Here is a 22117-nt window from a genome sequence, read left to right as displayed (position 1 = left end):
TTGGAAGCCTGGCAAGATGCAGAGAAAGAGATAACAGAGGAGGAAGATGGGAGAGGCTCTTACATACTTTGACAGTGGCCCCACCTCAGTTTGCAGAAACCATTTTGGATAAGCTGTCCACAGATAGTAGATCTATAGAAGATAGCACACTGCGACGCTGGAAGCTGAGGTGTCAGCGGTGGCTGGGAGGGCCTTTGCACAATTAAAACTTGTGTGCCAGCAGTGACCATACGTCAAAAAGCCTGACTTGGCCACGCCTTAGTCACATCTAGAATGGACTACTGCAATGAACTCTATGTGGCGCTGCCTTTGAAGACAGCTCGGAAACTGCAGTTAGTGCAAAGGTCGGCAGCCAGATTACTAACTGGGGCTGGTTATAGGGAGCAAGCCATGTCCCTATTAAAGTAGCTCAACTGGCTGCCGAGGAGTTTCCGGGCCCCAAAGTGCAATTAAATTGAACCTACAAAGCGCTATACGGTTTGGGTCCAACTTACCTTAGAAACTGCATCTCCTTCTATGAATTGGCATGGGCTCTAAGATCTGCCGGGGAGGCCCTTCTCTCGATCCCATGTCTGTCTCAAAAGCAGTTGGTGGGGATGAGAAAGAGGGCCTTCTTGGTGGTGGCTCCCCGGCATTGGAATGCCCTCCCCAAAGAGATTAGGGTAGCCCCCACTCACCAAGTTTTCCAGAAACACCTGAAAACATAGCTTTTAAACAAGCCTTTAACCATGTTTAGCGATTATGGCCTTTATCACTATACGCAAGGACTTAGTGATTTGCTTCACTTCTGCACTTTATGGGGCTGAGATTGTACACAGCTGCTATTTTTGCAGCCTGCTGGGTTTTATAGGTTTTAAAAAATTAATAGGGGTTTTATTGGTGTTTTTAGTAAATTGGGTTAATTTTATTGTTGTTAATTTGTATCTTTTTCGAAGAGAAATCATTACAAATACTGTATCTAATCTAGATATTTTTATATCCCGCTGAGGCTATACTGGTTGGTAACTGCTATCTTTAAGTAGTGCAGGACTCAACAGGAAACAAACACAAAGCTCCCCCTTGTTTAGTCCAATATGATTAATGGAGGGTGTGTCAGATAGTTGTTAAAGGAAATTGTTGTTATAAGAAAAGTTATTATCATTAGAGGCCCAGGATCTTTCTATCTTTTTATTTTATGTCCTATTATATATTAATGTATAACTGAATTTTAAAAAGAGGTTTGTAACACTTAATTATTGCCTTGATCATTGTTTCTCTCATTCTGGATGGATATTATAATGATTACAGTCAAATGTCATGGTCCCATGCTAAATGCCTACAAAAGATTTGAGACTTAAGACGAATTCATAAATGGACATGAACCACATTTGTAGAACCAGTAAATGCAAAGCCTAAATCTAGTTGCTAATTTCAACTACTACAGACCCATGGAATCAGTGGATTTACGGAAGTATTGATTTACTTTTCCCATAGGTCTACTCTAGTTAGAACTAGCAATTGGACTGAGATCAAAGTGCTGAAAAGCTAATGGAAGCTACCTTTCTGTTGGCATATGTAAGAATCTAATTGTATTGTATGTTCCTTAGACTTAGAAAACATACTAAATTAAATTCCAAGTTACTCTTCTCCTATTCAGGTTTATAGCCTGTAATAATATGGGATTAAGATAATACACTTCAAATTTGATTTATCAATTCTCCAAAAGTAACAGCAGCATAGACTCCTGTTAGCCAAAGGGCCTTGAAAAAGTACCCAAGTCAATTTACTAATGTATATTAATGTACACACAAAAAGACATTGGAGAGAAAAGTAAAACAGGAAGAAACATATCCCATGCATCTAGCTCACAAAATTGGCCATTCAGAAGTATTTTTATTTCTTAAAACAAAGACAGAAATAAAAATGAATGTTGAAGTACATTATCTTTCTATGAGAAGGGCAAAGGAGGCAAATAGCTATACATAACTGTTTTGTGCAAACTATTAACTCAGGAATAATTACCCTATATAGTCATGTGTAAGTGTAGACATTCTAGGCACAAACCAACCCCAAAAAACTGGGTTGACTTATCTACAGGCCAATGTTAGTACTGTACATTGTTATTGAAAAAAGAACCAACCTCTTCTCTGAGTAGAGTGGCAAAGAATTCAGCCTTCTCGGGGTCCTCGGGGAACCTAAAAGAAACACTGACCCCTTTACTCTTTCTGCTATAGTACCACTTCTGGCCTTTTGAATGGAGCCAGATGGCAGCCAGAGGTGGATAGCCTCCTGAGGTAGCACAAGTGCTTTCTCCTCTTCACAGAATACCTTTGACTTATCCATAACTCATACTGAAATTCAAAATTTTGGCCCCCAAACCTGTCCTTGTCTTACATAAGAAGTCAACATATACTTGAGTATATACAGTAATTAAGGCAAACATCATTACGGCTAAGTGGTGAGGGCACAAGCATGCATGCCACGGAAGGAACGAACAACATAACACTGTTTCAATCTTCTTTTGCCTTTTTAAAAATAGCCCTAGTCCTCCTTAGCATTTATCCAACGCCGCCAGTTTGCTAGGCACTACATGTTTGGCTGTGGTTCAACAGAACATCCAGGAACAGAAAACAAACGGCGGGTGAGCTACTGTCAGTCAGCGCGAATATTCTGGCATGGCCTCCTCACTCTCCCTGGGACCATATGCAGAACTTCAGGGATCTCTGCGAACAGATGTGCAAAGCCAGCTCTGGGACCACATGGCTTGCATTACGGCCAAGTCGGTCAAACTGCCTGCCTTGCCTTTCCCCCCCTTTCTGTTCAGAGTGCAGGATGCCAGTCATTTCAAGCAGAAGAAGGGAGAAAGAAGGCTCTGTGGGGGAAGAGGCAGCCAAATCTTAAGGCTTTTGAGAGCCATTTCTTCCTCTGGGAGAGAGAAACCTTCACCTGCTCCACTTGCCTGTCTTGCCCATTGAAAGAATAGGTGCTCAGAAGTGCTGGGGGAAAGAGCAACAAAATGCCAATCTTCCCATTCATTCAAGATCCCGAGGCCAGCAAACTGCCAGTCTTCCCATTCATTAAAGAGCCTGAATCCTCAGAAAGAGAGCAGGGATGTCAACACCAGAGTGGCCCAACTCTTCTCAGATGGGATAGACGGGCAATTTGCAGGTTTGCAGCCAAGAAAACCCTGTTTTGAGGGTGGCCATGAGTGAAAAACAACCAACCAGGGAGTGTGCCCTTCTCCCTCAAACAGGACACTTGGGCCCCTTTCTGGACTGTTACATAAAATCCAGATGATCTGCTTTGAACTGGATTATATGGCAGTGTAGACTCATATAGTCCAGTTCAAAGCAAAATAAAAAAGCAGATAAAGTAGATTATCTGCTTTGATAATCTGGGGCCCTTTCCACACAGGTGAATAAAATCTCATGTTATCTGCTTTGAACTGGGATATATGGCAGCATGGACTCAGGTATCTTCCTGACAGCCACATAACCCAGAATATCAAGACAGAAAATCCCACATTATCCAAGTGTGGACTCAGATAACCCAGTTCAAAGCAGATATTGTGGGATTTTCTGCCTTGATATTCTGGGATATATAGAGCTGTGTGGAAGGGTCTTCAGTCATTGTAAAACCATCTTGTTTTCAATGGCCACCTCATCAGTAATAGAATGACAATCAACACAGAATTTGGCTGGGGGTCAGAATGGAAGCATATTACAAACCAAACTATTGTAGAAGACTGGCCCTTCCACACAGCCATATAACCCAGAATATCAAGGCAGAAGGAGCCTCTGGTGGCTCAGTGTGTTAAAGCGCTGAGCTGCTGAACTTGCAGACCAAAAGGTCCCAGGTTCAAATCCCGGGAGTTGAATGAGCGCCCGCTGTTAGCCCCAGCTCCTGCCGACCTAGCAGTTCAAAAACATGCAAATGTGAGATCAATAGGTACCGCTCCGGCGGAAAGGTAATGGCGTTCCATGCAGTCATGCCGGCCACATGACCTTGGAGGTGTCTATGGACAATGCCGGCTCTTCGGCTTAGAAATGGAGATGAGCACCAACCCCTGGAGTCGGATACGACTGGACTTAACGTCAGGAGAAACCTTTACCTTTTTATCAAGGCAGAAAAATCCACAATATCTGTTTTGAACTGGGTTATCTGAGTCCACGGGGCCCCTGATGGTGGTGCAGTGTGTTAAAGCGCTGAGCTGCTGAACTTGCAGGCTGAAAGGTCCCAGGTTCAAATCCCGGGAGCGGAATGAGCGCCCGCTGTTAGCTCCAGCTCCTGCCAACCTAGCAGTTCGAAAACATGCAAGTGTGAGTAGATAAATAGGTACCACTCCGGCGGGAAGGTAACTGCGTTCCATGCAGTCATGCCGGCCACATGACCTTGGAGGTGTCTATGGACAACGCTGGCTCTTTGGCTTAGAAATGAAGATGAGCACCAACCCCCAGAGTCGGTCACGACTGGACTTAACATCAGGGGAAAACCTTTACCTTTTTATCTAAGTCCACATGGTCATATATCCTAGTTCAAAGCAGATAATGTGGGATTTTATTCAGCTGTGTAGAAGGGCCCTCAGATGTTCCAGTTGAAAGCAGATATTGTAGGTCATTCTGCCTTTTTTTTTCCTGTCAGGAGCAACTTGAGTTGCTTCTGGAGAGAATTGGCTGTCTGCAAGGACGTTGCCCAGGGGATGCCTGGATGTTTTTGATGTTTTTACCATCCTCGTGGGAGGCTTCTCTCATGTCCCCGTATGGAGTTGGAGCTGACAGAGGGAGCTCATCCGCACTCTCCCCGGGTGGGATTCGAACCTGGCAGCTTTCAGGTCAGCAACCCAACCTTCAAGTCACAAGGTTTTTATCCCCTAGGCCACCGGAGGCTCCTTGAACTGGGTTAGCTGAGTCCACACTGTCATATAACCTAGTTTAAAGCAGATAATGTGGGATTTTATTCAGTTGTGCGGTAGGGCCCTCAGATATTCCAGTTCAAAGCAGATATTGTGGGTCATTCTGCCTTGATGTTGTGAGTTATATGGCTGTGTGGAAGGGCCCTCAGATATTCCAGTTCAAAGCAGATATTGTGGGTCATTCTGCCTTGATATTGTGGGTTATATGGCAGTGTGGTTAAAATTCATGCCCCTCTACTTCCTCCTCCTCATATGCAATTATGCCTCCCCTCTAATTAACATTAAACAACGGATAAAACGACCAAAACAACACTAAAACACAAGCAGAATCTAACTCATGCCTCCTCCCATTCCAATATGTCTGCTTGGCGCCCCCTTCCAAGAGCAGCCCCTGGGCGTTGCCATGGACACGCACAACACAGGAGGGGCCTTGCAGGGAAAAGGGGAGCAGAAAGGAAGCGGGGTTCCCATTATGACAGACGGGGAGAGGCGCTTTCCAAAGCGGAAAGGAGGGGGTGGCGGGGACACAGCTTAGAGTCTCAGAACACGCCTTTTAGGGTACAAACTTTCTGTCTGCGGGAAAGGCGGCACACGTGGAAGGCAAAGGGCAGGGCGAGGCTTGAGTCGAGGTGAGCGCCTTACCCGGCAGGCAGGATGAAGAAGCGAGTCAGCGCACGGACCCTCCGCCAGCCAGCTTCAGAAGCAGCAGCATCAGCCGCCCAACTTGGCACAAAGGCGGCAGCATGGCGCGGCCCCGGCCAACGCCGCCCTTCTCCTCCTCCTTGTTGTTGTTGTTTTGGTGCAGCCCTCGGGATCCAGGGTGAATCTTGGAGCGCCGGGCAAACCAAATCAAAAGATACAACAACAAGCCAGGCTGCGAAGCACAAGTCCCGCTCCCCGTGACGTCGGCCAGCCTTGGGAGCTATTTATACTCCGCCGCTTGGTTTTTCATTCATGAAAACAGGCTGCGCGTAAAGGAGGCGGGCAGGGGGAGGGCAAGGCGGCCCTGGCACCTCCTCTGGCCCGGCCCTTGAACAAGGACTCAAGCAGCCACAAACCCTCCCCGAAAGGCAGCTCTGCCCTCTCCCCCTCCTCGGAAAGGCCTTTCTCACACAGCCCCGGGAAATGAAGAAGCCTGGCTCCCAACACTGTGATCCTTCTAGCTTTCACAGACAACAAGGGTTCATAATACCCTCTGAAACAAGGTCCATGAATGAAGATACTTTGCCATGGGTTGCTGTGAGTTTTCAAGGCTGTATGGCCATGTAGAATCATAGAATCGTAGAGTTGGAAGAGACCTCATGGGCCATCCAATCCAACCCCCTGCAAGAAGCAGGAAAATCACATTCAAAGCACCCCCGACAGATGGCCATCTAGCCTCTGCTTAAAATTCTCCAAAGAAGGAGCCTCCACCACAGTCCGGGGGAGAGAGTTCCACTGTCGAACAGCCCTCACAGTGAGGAAGTTCTTCCTGATGTTCAGGTGGAATCTCCTTTCCTGTACTTTGAAGCCATTGTTCCGCGTCCTAGTCGGCATGGCAGCAGAAAACAAGCTTGCTCCCTCCTCTCTATGACTTCCCCTCACATATTTGTCTCCTCTCAGCCTTCTCTTCTGCAGGCTAAACATACACAGCTCTTTAAGCCGCTCCTCATAGGGCTTGTTCTCCAGACCTTTGATCATTTTAGTTGCCCTCCTCTGGACACTTTCCAGCTTGTCAACATCTCCCTTCAATTGTGGTGCCCAGAATTGGAAAACAGTATTCCAGGTGTGGCCCGACCAAGACAGAATAGAGGGGGAGCATGACTTCCCTGGATCTAGATGCTTATATCCTATTTATGCCGAAATAACTTCCGCTAGTTCCTTCAATAATACTCTTGGGTGTAATTGATCCGGCCCTTGAGACTTGAATTCATTTAGAGCAGCCAGGTATTCCAGATGTTCCAGAAGCATTCTCTCCTGACGTTTCACCCACATCTATGGCAGGCATCCTCAGAGTTGTGAGGTCTGTTGGAAACTAGGCAAGTGGACAGATATATAAACCGCACTTGCTTGGTTTCCAACAGACTTTGAAACTTCTGAGGATAACTGCCATAGATATGGGGGGAAATATCAAGAGATAATGCTTCTGGAACATGGCCATACAGCCTGGAAAACTCACAGCAACCCAGTGATTCCAGCCATGAAATCCTTTGACAATGCATAGTTTGCCTTGTTTGTTTCACTAGCATTTTAATGTTTTTGTATAATTATTTTTAAAATATCAACTTTCTTTTCTTTTTAAAAAGAAAGATCTGGCTTTTAGGTGACATTTACGGCCCCCTCCGCACAGCTGTATAAAATCCGCATTGAACTGGGTTATATGGCAGTGTAGACTCAGATAACCCAGTTCAAATCAGATATTGTCGATGACTTGCCTTGATATTATGGATTAGATGACTGTGTGGAAAGATCCTTAGACAGTATAGAAGTTTAATTTGTAAAAAAGTTTCATTACAGTGTTGTTGAAGGCTTTCATGGCTGGAATCACTGAACTGCTGTGAGTTCATGGCTATATGGCCATGTCCAGAAGCATAATCTCCTGACGTTTCACCCACATCTATGGCAGGCACAACCTCTGAGAATGCTTGCCATAGATGTAGGTGAAATGTCAGGAGAGAATGCTTCTGGAACATGGCCATACGGCCTGGAAAACACACAGCAGCCTAGTTTCATTACTGAGGCTAATTTTAATGCCGCCTTTGGTCATTTTCAACCTTTACTGAACAGGCATTTTGAAAGGAAGTTTTAAACTTCCCTGCATCCTTCTCTTACACAAAGGGTCCTTCCACACAGCCATAAAATCAGAATATCAAGGCAGATAATCCACAATATCTGCTTTGAACTGGATTATCCGAGTCCACACTGCCTTATAATCCAGTTCAATGTGGATTTTATACAGCTCTGCGGAAGGGGCCTGAGGCTACACTGTCATATAAAATCCAGATTATCTGCTTTGAGCTGGATTATTTGGCAGTGTAGACTCATATAAACCAGTTTGAAACAGATAATCTGTATTATCTGATTTCATCATCTGGATTATATGGCAGTGTAGAAGCTGCCTATTGCTGGATCTACACTGCTCTATATCCCAGGATCCGATCCCAGATTATCTGCTTTGAACGAGATTATGAGTCTACACTGCCAGATAATCTGGGTTAAGAAAATAATCTGGGATCAGATCCTGGGATTTAGGCCCCTTCTATCCAGCCATATAAAATCCAGATTATCTGCTTAGAACTGGATTATATGACAGTGTCGATTCATATAATCCAGTTCAAATCAGATAATGTGAATTATCTGCTTTGACAATCTGGATTATATGGCAGTCTAGAAGGGGCCATAGGACAGTGTACATTGAGCTGTAGTGACACGGGTTTTGTTTCTGGCTTCTAAATGTAATTTTCTAATTGGTTCTATCATTAAAAAACATGGAAGACAATTAAACTTCAAAAACCTTCCGCTGCACATTTCACAATAGTTTTTCAATGAACATCTCCTCAAGTATCAATTCAACTTGTAACAATAATAAAAAAAGCTTTGGTTACTTTTTGACACTTTCTTGAAAGAAGGGGGGGAAAAAACCAATTCTATGCTTAATCAGAGAATACAAACATCAGAGTTTAAAATGTCCTATCAAAATCGGGAATGAGTAACAAAAGCCTAAATACAGTAGAGCCTCACTTATCCAACATTCGCTTATCCAACGTTCTGGATTATCCAACGTATTTTTGTAGTCAATGTTTTCAATATATCATGATATTTTGGTGCTAAATTTGTAAATACAGTAATTACTACATAGCATTACTGTGTATTGAACTACTTTTTCTGTCAAATTTGTTGTATAACATGATGTTTTGGTGCTTAATTTGTAAAATCATAACCTAATTTGATGTTTAATAGGCTTTTCCTTAATCCCTCCTTATTATCCAACATATTCGCTTATCCAACATTCTACCGGCCCGTTTATGTTGGATAAGTGAGACTCTACTGTATCCTCCAAGCACCAAGTCTTCTGTGATTTTGAAGCAAAACAGAATCAGCTTTGCCTGGAAGATCACCACTAAATGCCAGATGCTGTAGGATATATTTCAAGTCTCTTCCACACAGCTGTATAAAATACACATTGAACTGGATTATATGGCAGTATTGACTCAGATAATCCAGTTTAAAGCAGATATTGTGGATTATCTGCCTTGATATTCTGGGTTATATAGCTGAGTGGAAGGGCCCTGAGTGGAAGGAACTGGCAACGCCACCTCTGAGTACTCCTGGCTGAAGAAAACCCTGTGAAATTCTCATGACAGGCAACTTTAATGCATATACGAACACAATGAGAATTAAGAATAGGCTACTTTAAAAACTTTTTTAATGAGTAAGGCCCTTTCTACACTGTCATATAAAATCCAGATTATCTGCTTTGAACTAGATTATATGGCAGTGTAGAAGGGGCCCAACAGGATGAATTACAGTAGAGTCTCACTTATCCAAGCCTCGCTTCTCCAAGCTTCTGGATTATCCAAGCCATTTTTGTAGTCAATGTTTTCAATATATCATGATACTTTGGTGCTAAATTCGTAAAAACAGTAATTACAACATAACATTACTGCGTATTGAACTACTTTTTCTGTCAAATTTGTTGTATAACATGATGTTTTGGTGCTTAATTTGTAAAATCATAACCTAATTTGATGTTTAATAGGCTTTGCCTTAATCCCTCCTTATTATCCAAGATATTCGCTTATCCAAGCTTCTGCCAGCCCGTTTAGCTTGGATAAGTGAGACTCTACTGTACTTGCTCTTATAAAGCTGCTCCAGATCGATAGTGGATCACAAAGTTACACAATAGCCTCTTCCCCTGAAATTATACTAGGGAAAATCCTGAAAGGAATGGAAGAGGGATGTTGAAAGCTACAAGCTTTAAGTTGGGGGCAAATATTATGTGAGTATCCCACATAATGATTCAAAGCAGGCAATGATGTGTCTCTTCAATAAATAATGACAACTCTATCACCAGGCTATTATCTTGCAGCAACTGGATTGTTCAAGCAGACAAAAACATACTGTTATGGAAACCATCACTTTCACATCTCCTCTCCAATAGCACTGTGGTGCTGCTTCAGTGATACACATTCCCTCAATTGGTCTGCTTTGCTTTAATCTGCCTTCCTGCCTATGCCCTGTGATTCTTTTCATGCAATTGCACTATTTAACAATTTCAATGCTTCTTAAAGGTAAAAAGTAAAGGTTTCCCCTGACGTTAAGTCCAGTCGTGTTCGACTCTGGGGGTTGGTGCTCATCTCCATTTCTAAGCCAAAGAGCCGGTGTTGTCCGTAGACACCTCCAAGGTCATGTGGCCGGCAGGACTACATGGTACGCCGTTACCTTCCCACTGGAGTGGTACCTATTGATCTACCCACATTTGCATGTTTTCGAACTGCTAGGTTGGCAGAAGCTGGAGCTAACAGCGGGCGCTCACTCCGCTCCCCAGGTTTGAACCTGGGACCTTTCGGTCTGCAAGTTCAGCAGCTCAGTGCTTTAACACACTGAGCCACCGGAGGCTCCTCAATGCTTCTTACATTGCTGTAATTGGAACCCCCTGCCACATCCCCCCTCCCCCATGGCAAAATTACTGCAAAACAAATTCAAAATAAAATAAATCCTGGGGAACAGAATAAAGTGAACAGTTCCTCAAACTGTTGGGGGGCGGGCTGGACTATAGTTTGGGAAAAAGCCCAACATAAATTAATTCCTATACATAGTGTAAATATCTTATTTGTAGCACCCCCCCCCCCCCAAAAGAACAATACAATATTTAAAATGAAGAACAATTTCAACCAACATAAACTGACCTGTATTTCAATGGGAAATGTGGGCCTGCTTTTGGCTAATGAGATAATCAAGTTAATTAAGACTGTTGTTGTTGTGTGCCTTCGAGTCTAAAGTTTAGGGTGGGGGCTGGGTAAATGACTTTGAAGGGCCTTAGTTTGGGGACCCTTGGAGTAAAGCAATGTGACTTCTGTCTTTTTAAGGATGTCTGTTTAAGGACTCACACCACATGACTACCAGAATATTGGAACTGCTGTGGAATGAAACTATCACACCAAAACCAATAGTTGAACAGCAGCAACATTAGTGTGCATTGACAGGTTTTCACAATCAAAGGATGATGGAAATGCAATGCAATGGGAGAATCACAAACTTGTGTGATAATGAAAGAGCAAAGACAGAATTAACCCAGAACAATTCTGCAGCAAACCTACTGAGCAATAAAATCCATCACTTTCTTGACAAAATTTATTCAGTGGAAGCTTGCCAGTACCTTTCTCTTAGGCTGAGATAGTGCAATTTGCTCAAGGCCACACAGGAGCAAGTGGAAGGAATTCAAATTCTGGTCTCCTATTCCAACACTCAACCCACTACATCATGCTGGTTCTCATGGTATTGCCCAAGACAAACAATGTAATGGGGACATAATGCTGAATTTTGTTGTCACTGAGGATTATGAGGGAAGAAGACTATCATCCTCACTGAATAGTAATAATACCTTTATTTTTATAACCTGCCTCCATCTTCCCCAAGGGACTCGGGATGGCTTACATGGGGACCAAGCCCAGTATAATCAAGTAATTCAAAATTACATAATTAAAACATATAAAAAAATAAACCGGACAAGTAAAAACATTATAAAAAACATCCATCAACAGCACAAATGTTTCCACACTCAGTTTTTACCTGCCAACTGTTTTTTTGCCTATAGGAAATGAATACAATTACTTGTATATTCTGTTGCTGAAGAGAAAAGTGTGAGAATAGTAGAAATTTGAAGGGAGGGGAGATTTCAATGTCATGAAATCTGGGTAATGGAGTAGTGGCATGAAAAGACATCCTTCCCACTGCAGACTCCAGTGCTGGAGGGACATCTGAAAACTGTCACCTTCTTTGCTATTCTGCTTGAGTTTCTCAGCCTCCCGTGTTTTTCATTACAGAGAGTGGGGGGGAGACCAGGTAACTACTACACACCTACTTCATGCATCTCTGATGCCATACCTAGAGACAGACAGGGTCAAACAAAACCCCTGTCTGTTCTCAAAGCAGAATGCATTGCACACATTGCCTCTAAGAATCAGCTTGGTGCAGTGGTTTGACCATAGGACTAGGGGCCCTTCCAGACAGGATCTGATCCCAGGTTTTCTGTTTTAAACTGGATTATATGAGTCTGCACTGCCAGATAATCTGGGACAAACAGAAAGCCTGGGATCAGATCCTGGGATATAGGGCCTGTCTGGAAGGGCCCTAGGTTTCTGGAAACCAAGGTTTGACTCCCTGCTCAACCACAGAAACCCACTGGATGACCATGAGCAAGCCACATAATTTCAGTCCCAGGACCCCATTATAGGTTCAGAACGACTTGAGGACACACACCAAAATAACAACATTTTCTTCACAAAGGAAATTCATATCCTTACCCTACCTCAACTATGTAATTCAAACCTGACTTAAAATATTCACATCAGCCTTGATGGCAATCCTAGCTCTCTGATGTTCTTAAAATATCCCACAGTACAGTACCCTGCATATGATCTTTTCTCGCACATTGATGAAAGCGAGACAGTTTGTTTTAAAAGGTATGGACTGCATTTCCCAAATTGTCATGGTTACTCATATCAAGGACATCATTTAGAGAGGAGCTGATTTTTTTTCCTTATATTAGTTTCACATTGACTGACTACTGTAATATTGTTTTCTGTGTCTTCAAGTCATTCCAGGGTTTGCCTTTGCCTTCCTCTGGGTTGGGAGAGTGTGAGTTACCCAACTTCACTCAGTGGGTGACCATGGCAAAGATGGGATTGATCCCCCAAACTTGCAATTCAATGCTCAAACCACCACACCACCCTGGCTCTTACAACTGCTGTAACAGATCCATTTCAATAGTCTTTGTACAAAAAACATATGTCAAAGGCACAAAAAAATTGTATTAAAAGAGAAAGAGAACAGCTGTACCAGGTGTTTTAACTGACAACAATAGCAGCCACCCATCTGGAAGTATCTCTTAGAGCAGAGTATGTGTCGCAGCACATTAGTGTGTTGGCTGCAGTGTGTAGGTGTGTCACACAAATGTAAAGAGAAGCCTCAGAGAATTCTGCTCAGAACAAACAAATGATCAAAACAAAGAAGCTCAGTGATACATAATTTATCCATCATTTGTTAGCAATTTATATTTTCAAGATTGGGCATTTCCTAGACTTTCTGGTATGGGGAATTTTAAGAAGGAATCTAGAGAAATGCTATATCAGTAGGGAAGGATTCCCACAATCATTGGTAGCTTTGGACAAAATTGGTTGGAGAAAAAGGTAGAAACGGTTTCTCCTTCATATTTTCTGAATTTATATAATATATTAAAACACCAACTTGCACATCCTTCCAAAATGAGATGCATACACACTAAAATCTAACTTATTATTACAATGGAATATTAAAACATTCCTATTTTTAAATTATGTGCCCAAACATATCATGACCTCACTCATAGGAGATATATCTCAAATGTGCTCTTTATGTCTGTCCTCCCCACCTTTCTCCAGAATAGTATAGGTCATCTACATTCAATGACTTAAACATATCTGAGATCTGGAGTTACACAATGCAACAAGTATGACCTTGGAGTCTTTCACCAATGCAACAGATGGTAAGACTTTGCAGTATGCTGTTAAATGGGAATCCAGCTACAAAAAGACTTGTATTCCATATCCATCACAGCCTGAGAAAACTACACTGGGTCAAAAAACAAAGGTTGAAGATATAGATACAAACATCCCAATCATTGCAGCAGTTTAGCTTAGTAAGTCTACACTTTTGCCCCTTCAGATGTTTCGAGTATCGACTCTAAACAGCCATGAACATTAGCAACGCTCACAGAGGCTTTTGGAATTTAAATCCAAAACACCTGGAGAATCTAATATTGAAAAGTACTAGTCCACATGCCAGTGGCTAGAACAAGAGGGTGAGAAATGGGAGTATACATTGAGACCTATGGTGGTTTTGGGCAGCTGAGTAATTAAACTTCTTGAAATGCAGTTTTTGCTAAGGTTCAAACATTTAAATGCATCAAAGCAGCAGGATACATACATACATATATATATATACACACATACATACATATATACATTTAAAAACCTATATTATGTAAAAATTATTATATATTATGTATATAATTTTAATAAAATCAATTCAAATATTAGCACTTACCAGTCTTCATCATATTGTTAGTTTCAACTAAAGTAGATCCACTGAATCACTTAAATTCACCTAAATGTTGATTCACCCATCAGTAATTAATTTTATGAGTCCAGTCTAACTGGGAATAACCAAGAGGAGTCCAGCCACTATCCACAACATACCATTTAGTTAATCACTTTGACTAAACAACCTAAAACATTTGGAAAAAAGAAAGGAAAAGAAATCCTAGATGATAAGGCAAGAAGTCTCTAAAACCCTTAAGAAGATCAAGTAAGAAGCTGGACTACTGTAAGGTATATCTATTACTTGGGTAATAATCAGTACTATATACAGTATTACAGTTTCTGCTGAGTTACAAAGCTTCATAACTCAAGGAAAATAGGAGTATTTTGCCCTGAGCCATGGTTTCTTATTTAAGACTATCAGCCAGAGTCATGAGCAGGGTCATGGGTATGCCACATATATCCAAGCCCCAGGGCAAGCCAGCAATTATATGTTCTTGAGTGTGTCTGAGCAATGCCTTGTGAAATCCTATTGGCTAGAACGGAGACTAAAATTTCAGTGTTTGGAAACAAGCCCATTTGCTGGCCACAAATAGACCATAGATTCTTTTACTAGGACTAGCAAAACAAGAGTACATTACATTGAACAAACACTGCGGAACTACCTGCATAAGAGTAATGATGCACAACTGCAAAACCTCTCTCCTTGGTACAGGTTGCAAAATTCTGATTTCTTTATTGCAATACACAAACACACACAGACAGTCCTACCCTTGATTTTGGAGTAGTGTCTACAACGTTTTGGTGGCTGTAATAAATGCTCTGTAGAGGGGTTCTGTAATGGCTGATATGCATTTAGGATTTAGGATTCTTAACATGGTCATTGTGCCCTATTATCTTGTTTTGTTCAGTATATCAAAACATGACGGCTGGATTAAATGGTAAAATCAAGGACAGCTTAATCTAACCACTACTAATCTTTGAGCAACAGCCTTGTCAGATACAATTTACTTTGTAATAAGCAGCACCACACAAGTGCACATATAAAAGACCCACTTCTATTTTCTACGCCCTTTTATTTATTTATTTATTCAAGATATTTGTATCCTGCCTTTTCCCGCAAGTGGACCCAAGGCAGCTTACAACATGAAAATGCACAATCCAAACATTAAAATATGGATACAGAGAGAAGGAAACATGGTAAACGCATATATTTAAAAAAAATCAATTACTGCCTCCCCTGAACAAGCCCCTCTATACACAGACATAAACCTTAAAACTCCATCCGATCCTCTGTTCAAACAGGCCTTCTAGAGTACTCTGTCCAACATCCCACAATTACTTCCCTATACTTTAGACCAGGGTTCTCAAACTTTTTCAGCTGTGGAGCCCTTTTTGAAACAAAAGTTTCTCATGAAGCCCCAATAAATGTTTATATATTATTTATTATATATAATATATAATTTATATATATCAGGCATGGGCAAACTTTTTGACTTACATACACCTAAAAGTATATCAGTGGGAGAATTCCGGGACCATCTAGTCCCATCCCCTTCTGCCATGCAGAGAAAGCACAATCAAAGCACCCCCAGCAGATGGCCATCCAGCCTTTGTCGTCGCAGTAGTAGTAGTAGTAGTAGTAGTAGTAATAATAGGAGTGATCTCAGGGGCCATCTAGTCCAATCCCCTTCTGCCATGCAGAAAAAGCACAATCAAAGCACCCCCAGCAGATGGCCATCCAGCCTTTGTCATAATAATAGTAGTAGTAGTAGTAGTAGTAATAGGAGTGACCTCAGGGGCCATCTAGTCCCATCCCCTTCTGCCATGCAGAGAAAGCACAATCAAAGCACCCCCAGCAGATGACCATCCAGCCTTTGTCATAATAATAGTAGTAGTAATAATAATAGGAGTGACCTCAGGGGCCATCTAGTCCAATCCCCTTCTGCCATGCAGGAAAATCGAAATCGAAACGCCCCCCCCCCCCCAAATGGCCACCCAGCCTTTCTTTCTTTTCCTTTTTTTTACATCAACAACATTTATTATTTAACAATTATGGTGAAAAAGAAGAGAAGGAATGAACTCAAGAGGTGTTAATTAGACTAGAGGTGATAATCTCCGGTGGAGGTATTGCTATTGATTTCTCCAGCCTACTGGACCTCAAGTTGGAATAAGGAATTTTTTTTGTCTGTTGTTTGGACTGGCACAAATCCTGTCCCTCTTGCCAGGTTGGTCACTCAGGAAGAGAATTCCAACAGCTTATTATTAGAAACTATTACAACAGATGGACACCCAGCCTTTCTAACAACAACAACAACAGAAATCCAAGGGGCCATCGTGGAGCCCCTCAATATGCTTCATGGAGCCCCAGGAGCACACTTTGAGAACCATTGCTTTAGATCCATATTTAAACTGTAAACTGTGTGTGGAACGTCCAGCACCATTGGTGACTTTTAACTTCTTTGCAGCCATAATATTGAGGTTTTAAAACTGTGCCCAGAACATTACCCTTCCAAATGATCCTATCTTCATTTAAACTGAATACAATGCTTTTAAAAAGCAGTACCTCTGCCGGGCTTTAACATTTAAAACTTTTAGAATTATGCTTGTTCTAGGGCTAGATCCATTTGCTGATTCCCAATACCTACAAAAGCAATTACTGAATGGTGGGTCAACATTTATGTAAATCCTATTGATTCAACAGATTGACTCTAGCTTAGACTATCATTTCAATTTATGCTTAGACCTTCTCAAGAAGGTCACATAAGAAGAAATGTAGAGTTGGGGTATATGTTCAGTTTTGCAACACTTCTGAACTCTTGTTTACAAAAGCAGTACTATAAACACACTGCATAGATCAATGTGCAGACAGATTTTGAGACTATAGCTGACTTTGAATGCAGTACTCAAGGCTGCACAGGGAGCAGCCTTAAGTACTGCATTCATTCGCTTGCACTTCCACCTCTCACCTTCACTTATGTGTCCACAAAGGGAGAGTTTGGAAGCTTCCACTTCCATTTGAAATTAACCACAGTTTTGTATGTTGTCCAACCCCATAAAATGGTTGATCTTAACTGTTGAAATATGACAGCATCATATTTAGTTTCATACTGACTCATTTCAACAAACCATTTAAAAAATTAACCATTTTGTCTTTAATACAGGTGTCAAAGTAAGATCCAGCTAATCCAAAACTGAAGTGAAAGCTTCCAAATCCTCCTTGGAGGCTAGAAAGAACGAGTCATTGACGAGCACAGTCATTGGCTATATACAGACACACATCTATAAAGAGGAATAGGAGTAATTATGCTATCATAGCACTACCTGCAGCCAAGTAAGGGTAACTTTAGAAGTGTACAAATGTAATGGAGAAGTAAAAAGGGTAAGAGAAGCTGATAGCCACTGTTTCTGAATTTCCAAATTGCATTCACTTAATCGATGGAAAATTGAAATAGATTAACTTCTGGTTCAGATTATTTTTATTCAAAACCTGGAAGGTTAAATGGAGAGCAAATTATCTTGAATACCAGGATATTGCCTAAAGCGTTGGTAATGCTCCACTATTCCTGATATGAAACCATAGCACAAAAAACCTGTGCCTGTGATCAAATATCGACAAAAGCCAATGCTAAAATAAAAACCAGTTAATCTTAAAGTTGTTGCTCCATTCCCCTTTTCATCCCTCTCTCTTCCTTCTTCTTATGTTTATCAGCTTTTCATACTATAATAAAAAGAATATCTTTTACCATATCAATCATGATCAACATAATCTCCAGCTGACATCACATTACTGGATATGTTAGAAAACTTGATTTCTAGTATTCAGAGTCCAAGTTTTTGGATCTCCACATCCTTTTGCAAGACTGCCCCAAGTAGAGAGTTGAGTTATAGCTTGTATAATCCACAAACTAAACCACGGTAGGTCTTCAGGAGATTATTTGTTCACTGTTATGCTTTCCCAGCAATTTTTCTATGGTGGCACTCACAACATCTTCACACTCCCAAGCATGTCTATAGCAGGTTTGCTGATAGCTTTACTAGACCATGAGCGAGCATGAAAACATTTCTGACAAGGAGGATTCTTTTATACTGCAGATGACATATTCCTGAAATAGCTAGATGCGCGATGGCAGCACTAAAGTTCAATTTGAAACATGTCTACTCAGAGGCTAACTCCAATGAGTTCAATTTAATGTACTTACCAAGTATACACCTTTAGTCTTCTACCCTCTAACAAAACCCACTTCCAAAGCAAATTTCTACTTACCATGGAAGAGGAAAGTATGTTCACAGCCATCATAAGAGGTTGTTCTTCAAGTGATCCTTTGTTAGAAACAACCTTTCACAGGTTTCCTTATTATTCTTCCCTATGAGAGAAATAATAGCAGTGCTTAATGCAATCACAGTACTTCTTAATTTTGTTTTTATTTAGGACTATATTTTCCCAAATACTCCAACTGGTGTCTTGGAACCTGTCCATCACTAACTTAGGACACTAATTGCAATAAAAAACAATTCCTGACGTTCTGGGCACCTGCTTCCTAGTTATCGGGAATTATTTACCAATCATTCACTAGCCTAACACGTGTGATCATTACATAACACTCTGGCAGGAGTCACTATATGCCCTCTCTCAACTCTATTAGCCAAGCATGTACTTCAGGGATTCCCCCGCCCCCTTTTGATGCCTGACTATAGCTAACATCATATATCTCAAAACATATTGTATTCTCTCTCAACATAATTATGGAAAACATGTTTCTAATTTTGAAAAAGTAATATGCAACAATCAAGCCTGGAATTCCACAAGTGAACAGAGACAACAAGGGAACTATTGAAGCAAAGCAGAAAGAAAAGAGTGAAAATTCTGAGTGGTGAAGTTGTTACATATGCCTTAGTCTGGGTAAACCAGAGTCCAGCTCTCTATTCAGCAACCAAAATCACTTGGCACATAATATTCTTAATCCAATTAACTTCACAGGGTTGTTTTAAAGATAAACTGGAGAAAGGAGACAGGTATGCTTTCTTGAGTCCCATGGAGAAATGACAGTATAAGAATGCCAAAATCGTATACTAGAACAAGGAAGGAAGGAAATTACAGAATTTATTCTGGAACATTGCTGGGATGACATTTACAGATTTCTTTTATCATTCTAAAAACACTATAGAGATGCTGAGTGTTATTGTCTGTAGGTTCTATTATTTGGAATGTGACAATCTCAGCACACAAATTATTCCTCGCAGGATAAGTGATCTGGTGGGAATGAGACCTTTGTTTCCTTTTTTCAGAATTAGTTGAACCACAAATGCAGAGCTTTAGTATATACAGCTGGCACTCCCCATTATACAAATGGATTTCTCCAGAAATTGCTCTCAGTGGTTTAACCTTGGTTTGTGATCCTGAGTAAATATACATGTTCATGCCATGCCTCCAAAACTATGCTTCTTATTGTTTTTAATCCATATATCAGCAATACTACTTTAAGCTTCTTCTCGTCTGGTTTCAAGACACAGAGTCATGTGCTTTCAAAGTCCTTGTTTTTCAGAAAGGATAACAAGACCCTTGCTCAACTCCCCACCCCGGGCACTCAGGTGCTTTCCAGTAATCAGTCATTAACTAAACAACTTGTTTTTCTAAGGTTGTATCCACATCATTTGCCTTATTTAGTCCCATTAGCTATTATTACCACATGCTTCGTTTTCTTCTTGTATGTCCTCCCTGAGAGAGTCATAGCAGTAACAGCTTCCTTCCTTCTTTCCTTTCTTGCATGTGTTCTCCAAGGAAAGTGAGTATTGCAACTAATTTAGGAAAAATCAAAATGAAGGACTGGCTGATGTACTGTGATACATGTCTCCCTGCCTGTGTTTCACAACACTGGCTGCTGGCAGCAGAAAAAAAGTGTTGTGATTTCAACTGTATTTGGAAAAGTTAGTTTTGGACCGCAATCTCTGTAATCCTTAGCCACCACCCTGGAATCCTCCAGCCAACACTGGAAAGTTGCAAATAGGCCAACCCCATCCAACTTATTGTCCTCCAGACGTTTATGCTCCAGTGTCCATTAGTACCATTTAGCATGGCCAATATCAGTGTCCATGAGAACTTCAGTCCAAAACAGGTCCTAGCCATTTTTAAAAGGTGAAAAGGAATCAAGGACAAAGCCACACATATTTGAGGTACTTCATAAAAAATATATGAAAGACACACAACATCAAGACTATAATAGGTCTGAGATGGAGGTAAGAGAACTAGCCACATAAATAGTCAAATATAGCCTTTTAAAACTGAAGCCCTGGGAACCAAGGGCTTTAAAACTAAAGCTCTGGGAACCAAGAGACCTAGCATAGCACGGTTTGAGTAATGGACTAGGACACTGGAAGAACTGGCTTTGAATTTCCAATGTTGAGATGACAAAATTAAGAATAATGGAACCGTAGGATCAATCACTGAAGCAAAATATGTTTTCAATTTGCAACACTTATACACAACAACCACCCAGGACCAAGTGTTATTTGTTAATATGTTCCAAATAACCTGCCAAATATAAACAAAATGTGCACTATTCCTCTGTTTGCTGCACACTAAATATTTGTGGACATGCACTTAACAACAAAGATAAAATACAGGGGTTCCCAAAAGATGGACCCAGTTTGAAAGTGCTTTATCTTGGTCACCACAAACCACCCTTGAATGAAAATATCATCACTTGTAGAGTGGAGCATAGAGTTTGATTAACACTAGATCCCTTGCTCAGTACACAAACAGCCCCTAGCCTCAGTCATTTTTAAAAAAAGATCACAAAACGCCTTATGTTGCAGGGTTGTCTTCTTACAGTTTACTGAAGCTAGGGACTGTTTGTGTGCTGAGAGGCTTCTAAGAGGAATCATTTGAAACTCCATGTCCTTGTCTTTCAAGTCATGAGTATTTCATTAATGGGTGTTGACTGGTTGCAGTGATATAGCAATTTCAAATTAGATCCATCTTTTTGAAATATCCTGTACTTATCTTCCTATCAGAATCATTGGGGAGTAGTGATTAAATGTTCATTTGGAGTTTGGAATATCTGGGTTTTCCTCCCCAGTGAAGCATATTTAACTTATAACTGAGCCATGAGACTCTCTTATTGACATTGGACCAGCTTCACCTATCTCACAGAGTTACCTTTTTAAGACTACTATTCCCATAATTCATCAGCCAGCATGCACTGAAGGCTAGAAAACTCTGGGAGCTATAGTAAGGGGAACACACACACACATTTTGAATTGTTCTCTCCTATTTTCATCAATTATACTGGCCATAGTGTCATAATAGATAAGCTTTAGATGTTGGACTATGACTCCAGAGACCAGGCTTTCGATTCCTCACTCAGCCATGGAAACCCACAGGGTGATCTTGGGCAAGTCACTCACAGTCAGTTCCAGAAACCCCTGTGATGGATTTGCCTTAGCTGGAAATGAACTGAAGCCATGCAATAACAGCAGCAGCAACAACAAAAGTTTCCCTGCATTTTAAAAATATTTGTTTATTAATATATTAATCTGGGAATCTAAGACCAGTAAACTAAAACCAATCTAACGAATTTTAACAGTAAAAATATTTAAAATAACTATAAAACCCTAGAACTCATGTTAAACAGTTAAATTTCAAAACAGATTTTAAAAGTTTGAGTAGTTAAAATACTTTAAAGTGAATTTAAATCACATGCACGAGATAAGTTTTTGTAAAATTAATCACGTCTCGAAGCTTTCACGAACAATTGTGTTTTATTCTGCACTTAAAGAATAGGCATTTCTAGCTAGACTCCATCTGGACTACTGACTTCTAGTGCACACTTGCCATTGTTGATTTTCTTGCTGCTCTCTTCTTCACCATTTTCCTGTAACTGCAGATATAGTGCTGGCAGGCTGCAGGATAGATAAAGCTGATTTTCAGCTACTGACTAAAATATCC

The 22117-nt window shown here is 41.0% G+C and overlaps 1 protein-coding gene across 6 annotated transcripts in view; it reads right to left on the bottom strand.

The window, feature by feature from the left end:
- Positions 1 to 22117, bottom strand: part of rhobtb1 (Rho related BTB domain containing 1) — a 126484-nt gene that overhangs the window by 65850 nt on the left and 38517 nt on the right. For 5 of the 6 annotated variants that reach the window (XM_062977372.1, XM_008114768.3, XM_062977371.1 and 2 more), the window contains one exon: positions 18437 to 18536. The gene's annotated coding sequence lies outside the window, so the exon portion shown is untranslated. Of the gene's footprint in view, positions 1 to 5533; positions 5891 to 18436; positions 18537 to 22117 lie in introns of those variants that run through there. The other variant, XM_003223434.4, reaches the window with a different exon arrangement.

This window comes from Anolis carolinensis, chromosome 3 (genome assembly GCF_035594765.1).
Source record: "Anolis carolinensis isolate JA03-04 chromosome 3, rAnoCar3.1.pri, whole genome shotgun sequence".
In the NCBI taxonomy this organism is placed as follows: domain Eukaryota; kingdom Metazoa; phylum Chordata; class Lepidosauria; order Squamata; family Dactyloidae; genus Anolis; species Anolis carolinensis.
The sequence above is the reverse complement of the archived record's forward strand: the minus strand, read 5'-3'. Positions and strand labels throughout refer to the sequence as shown.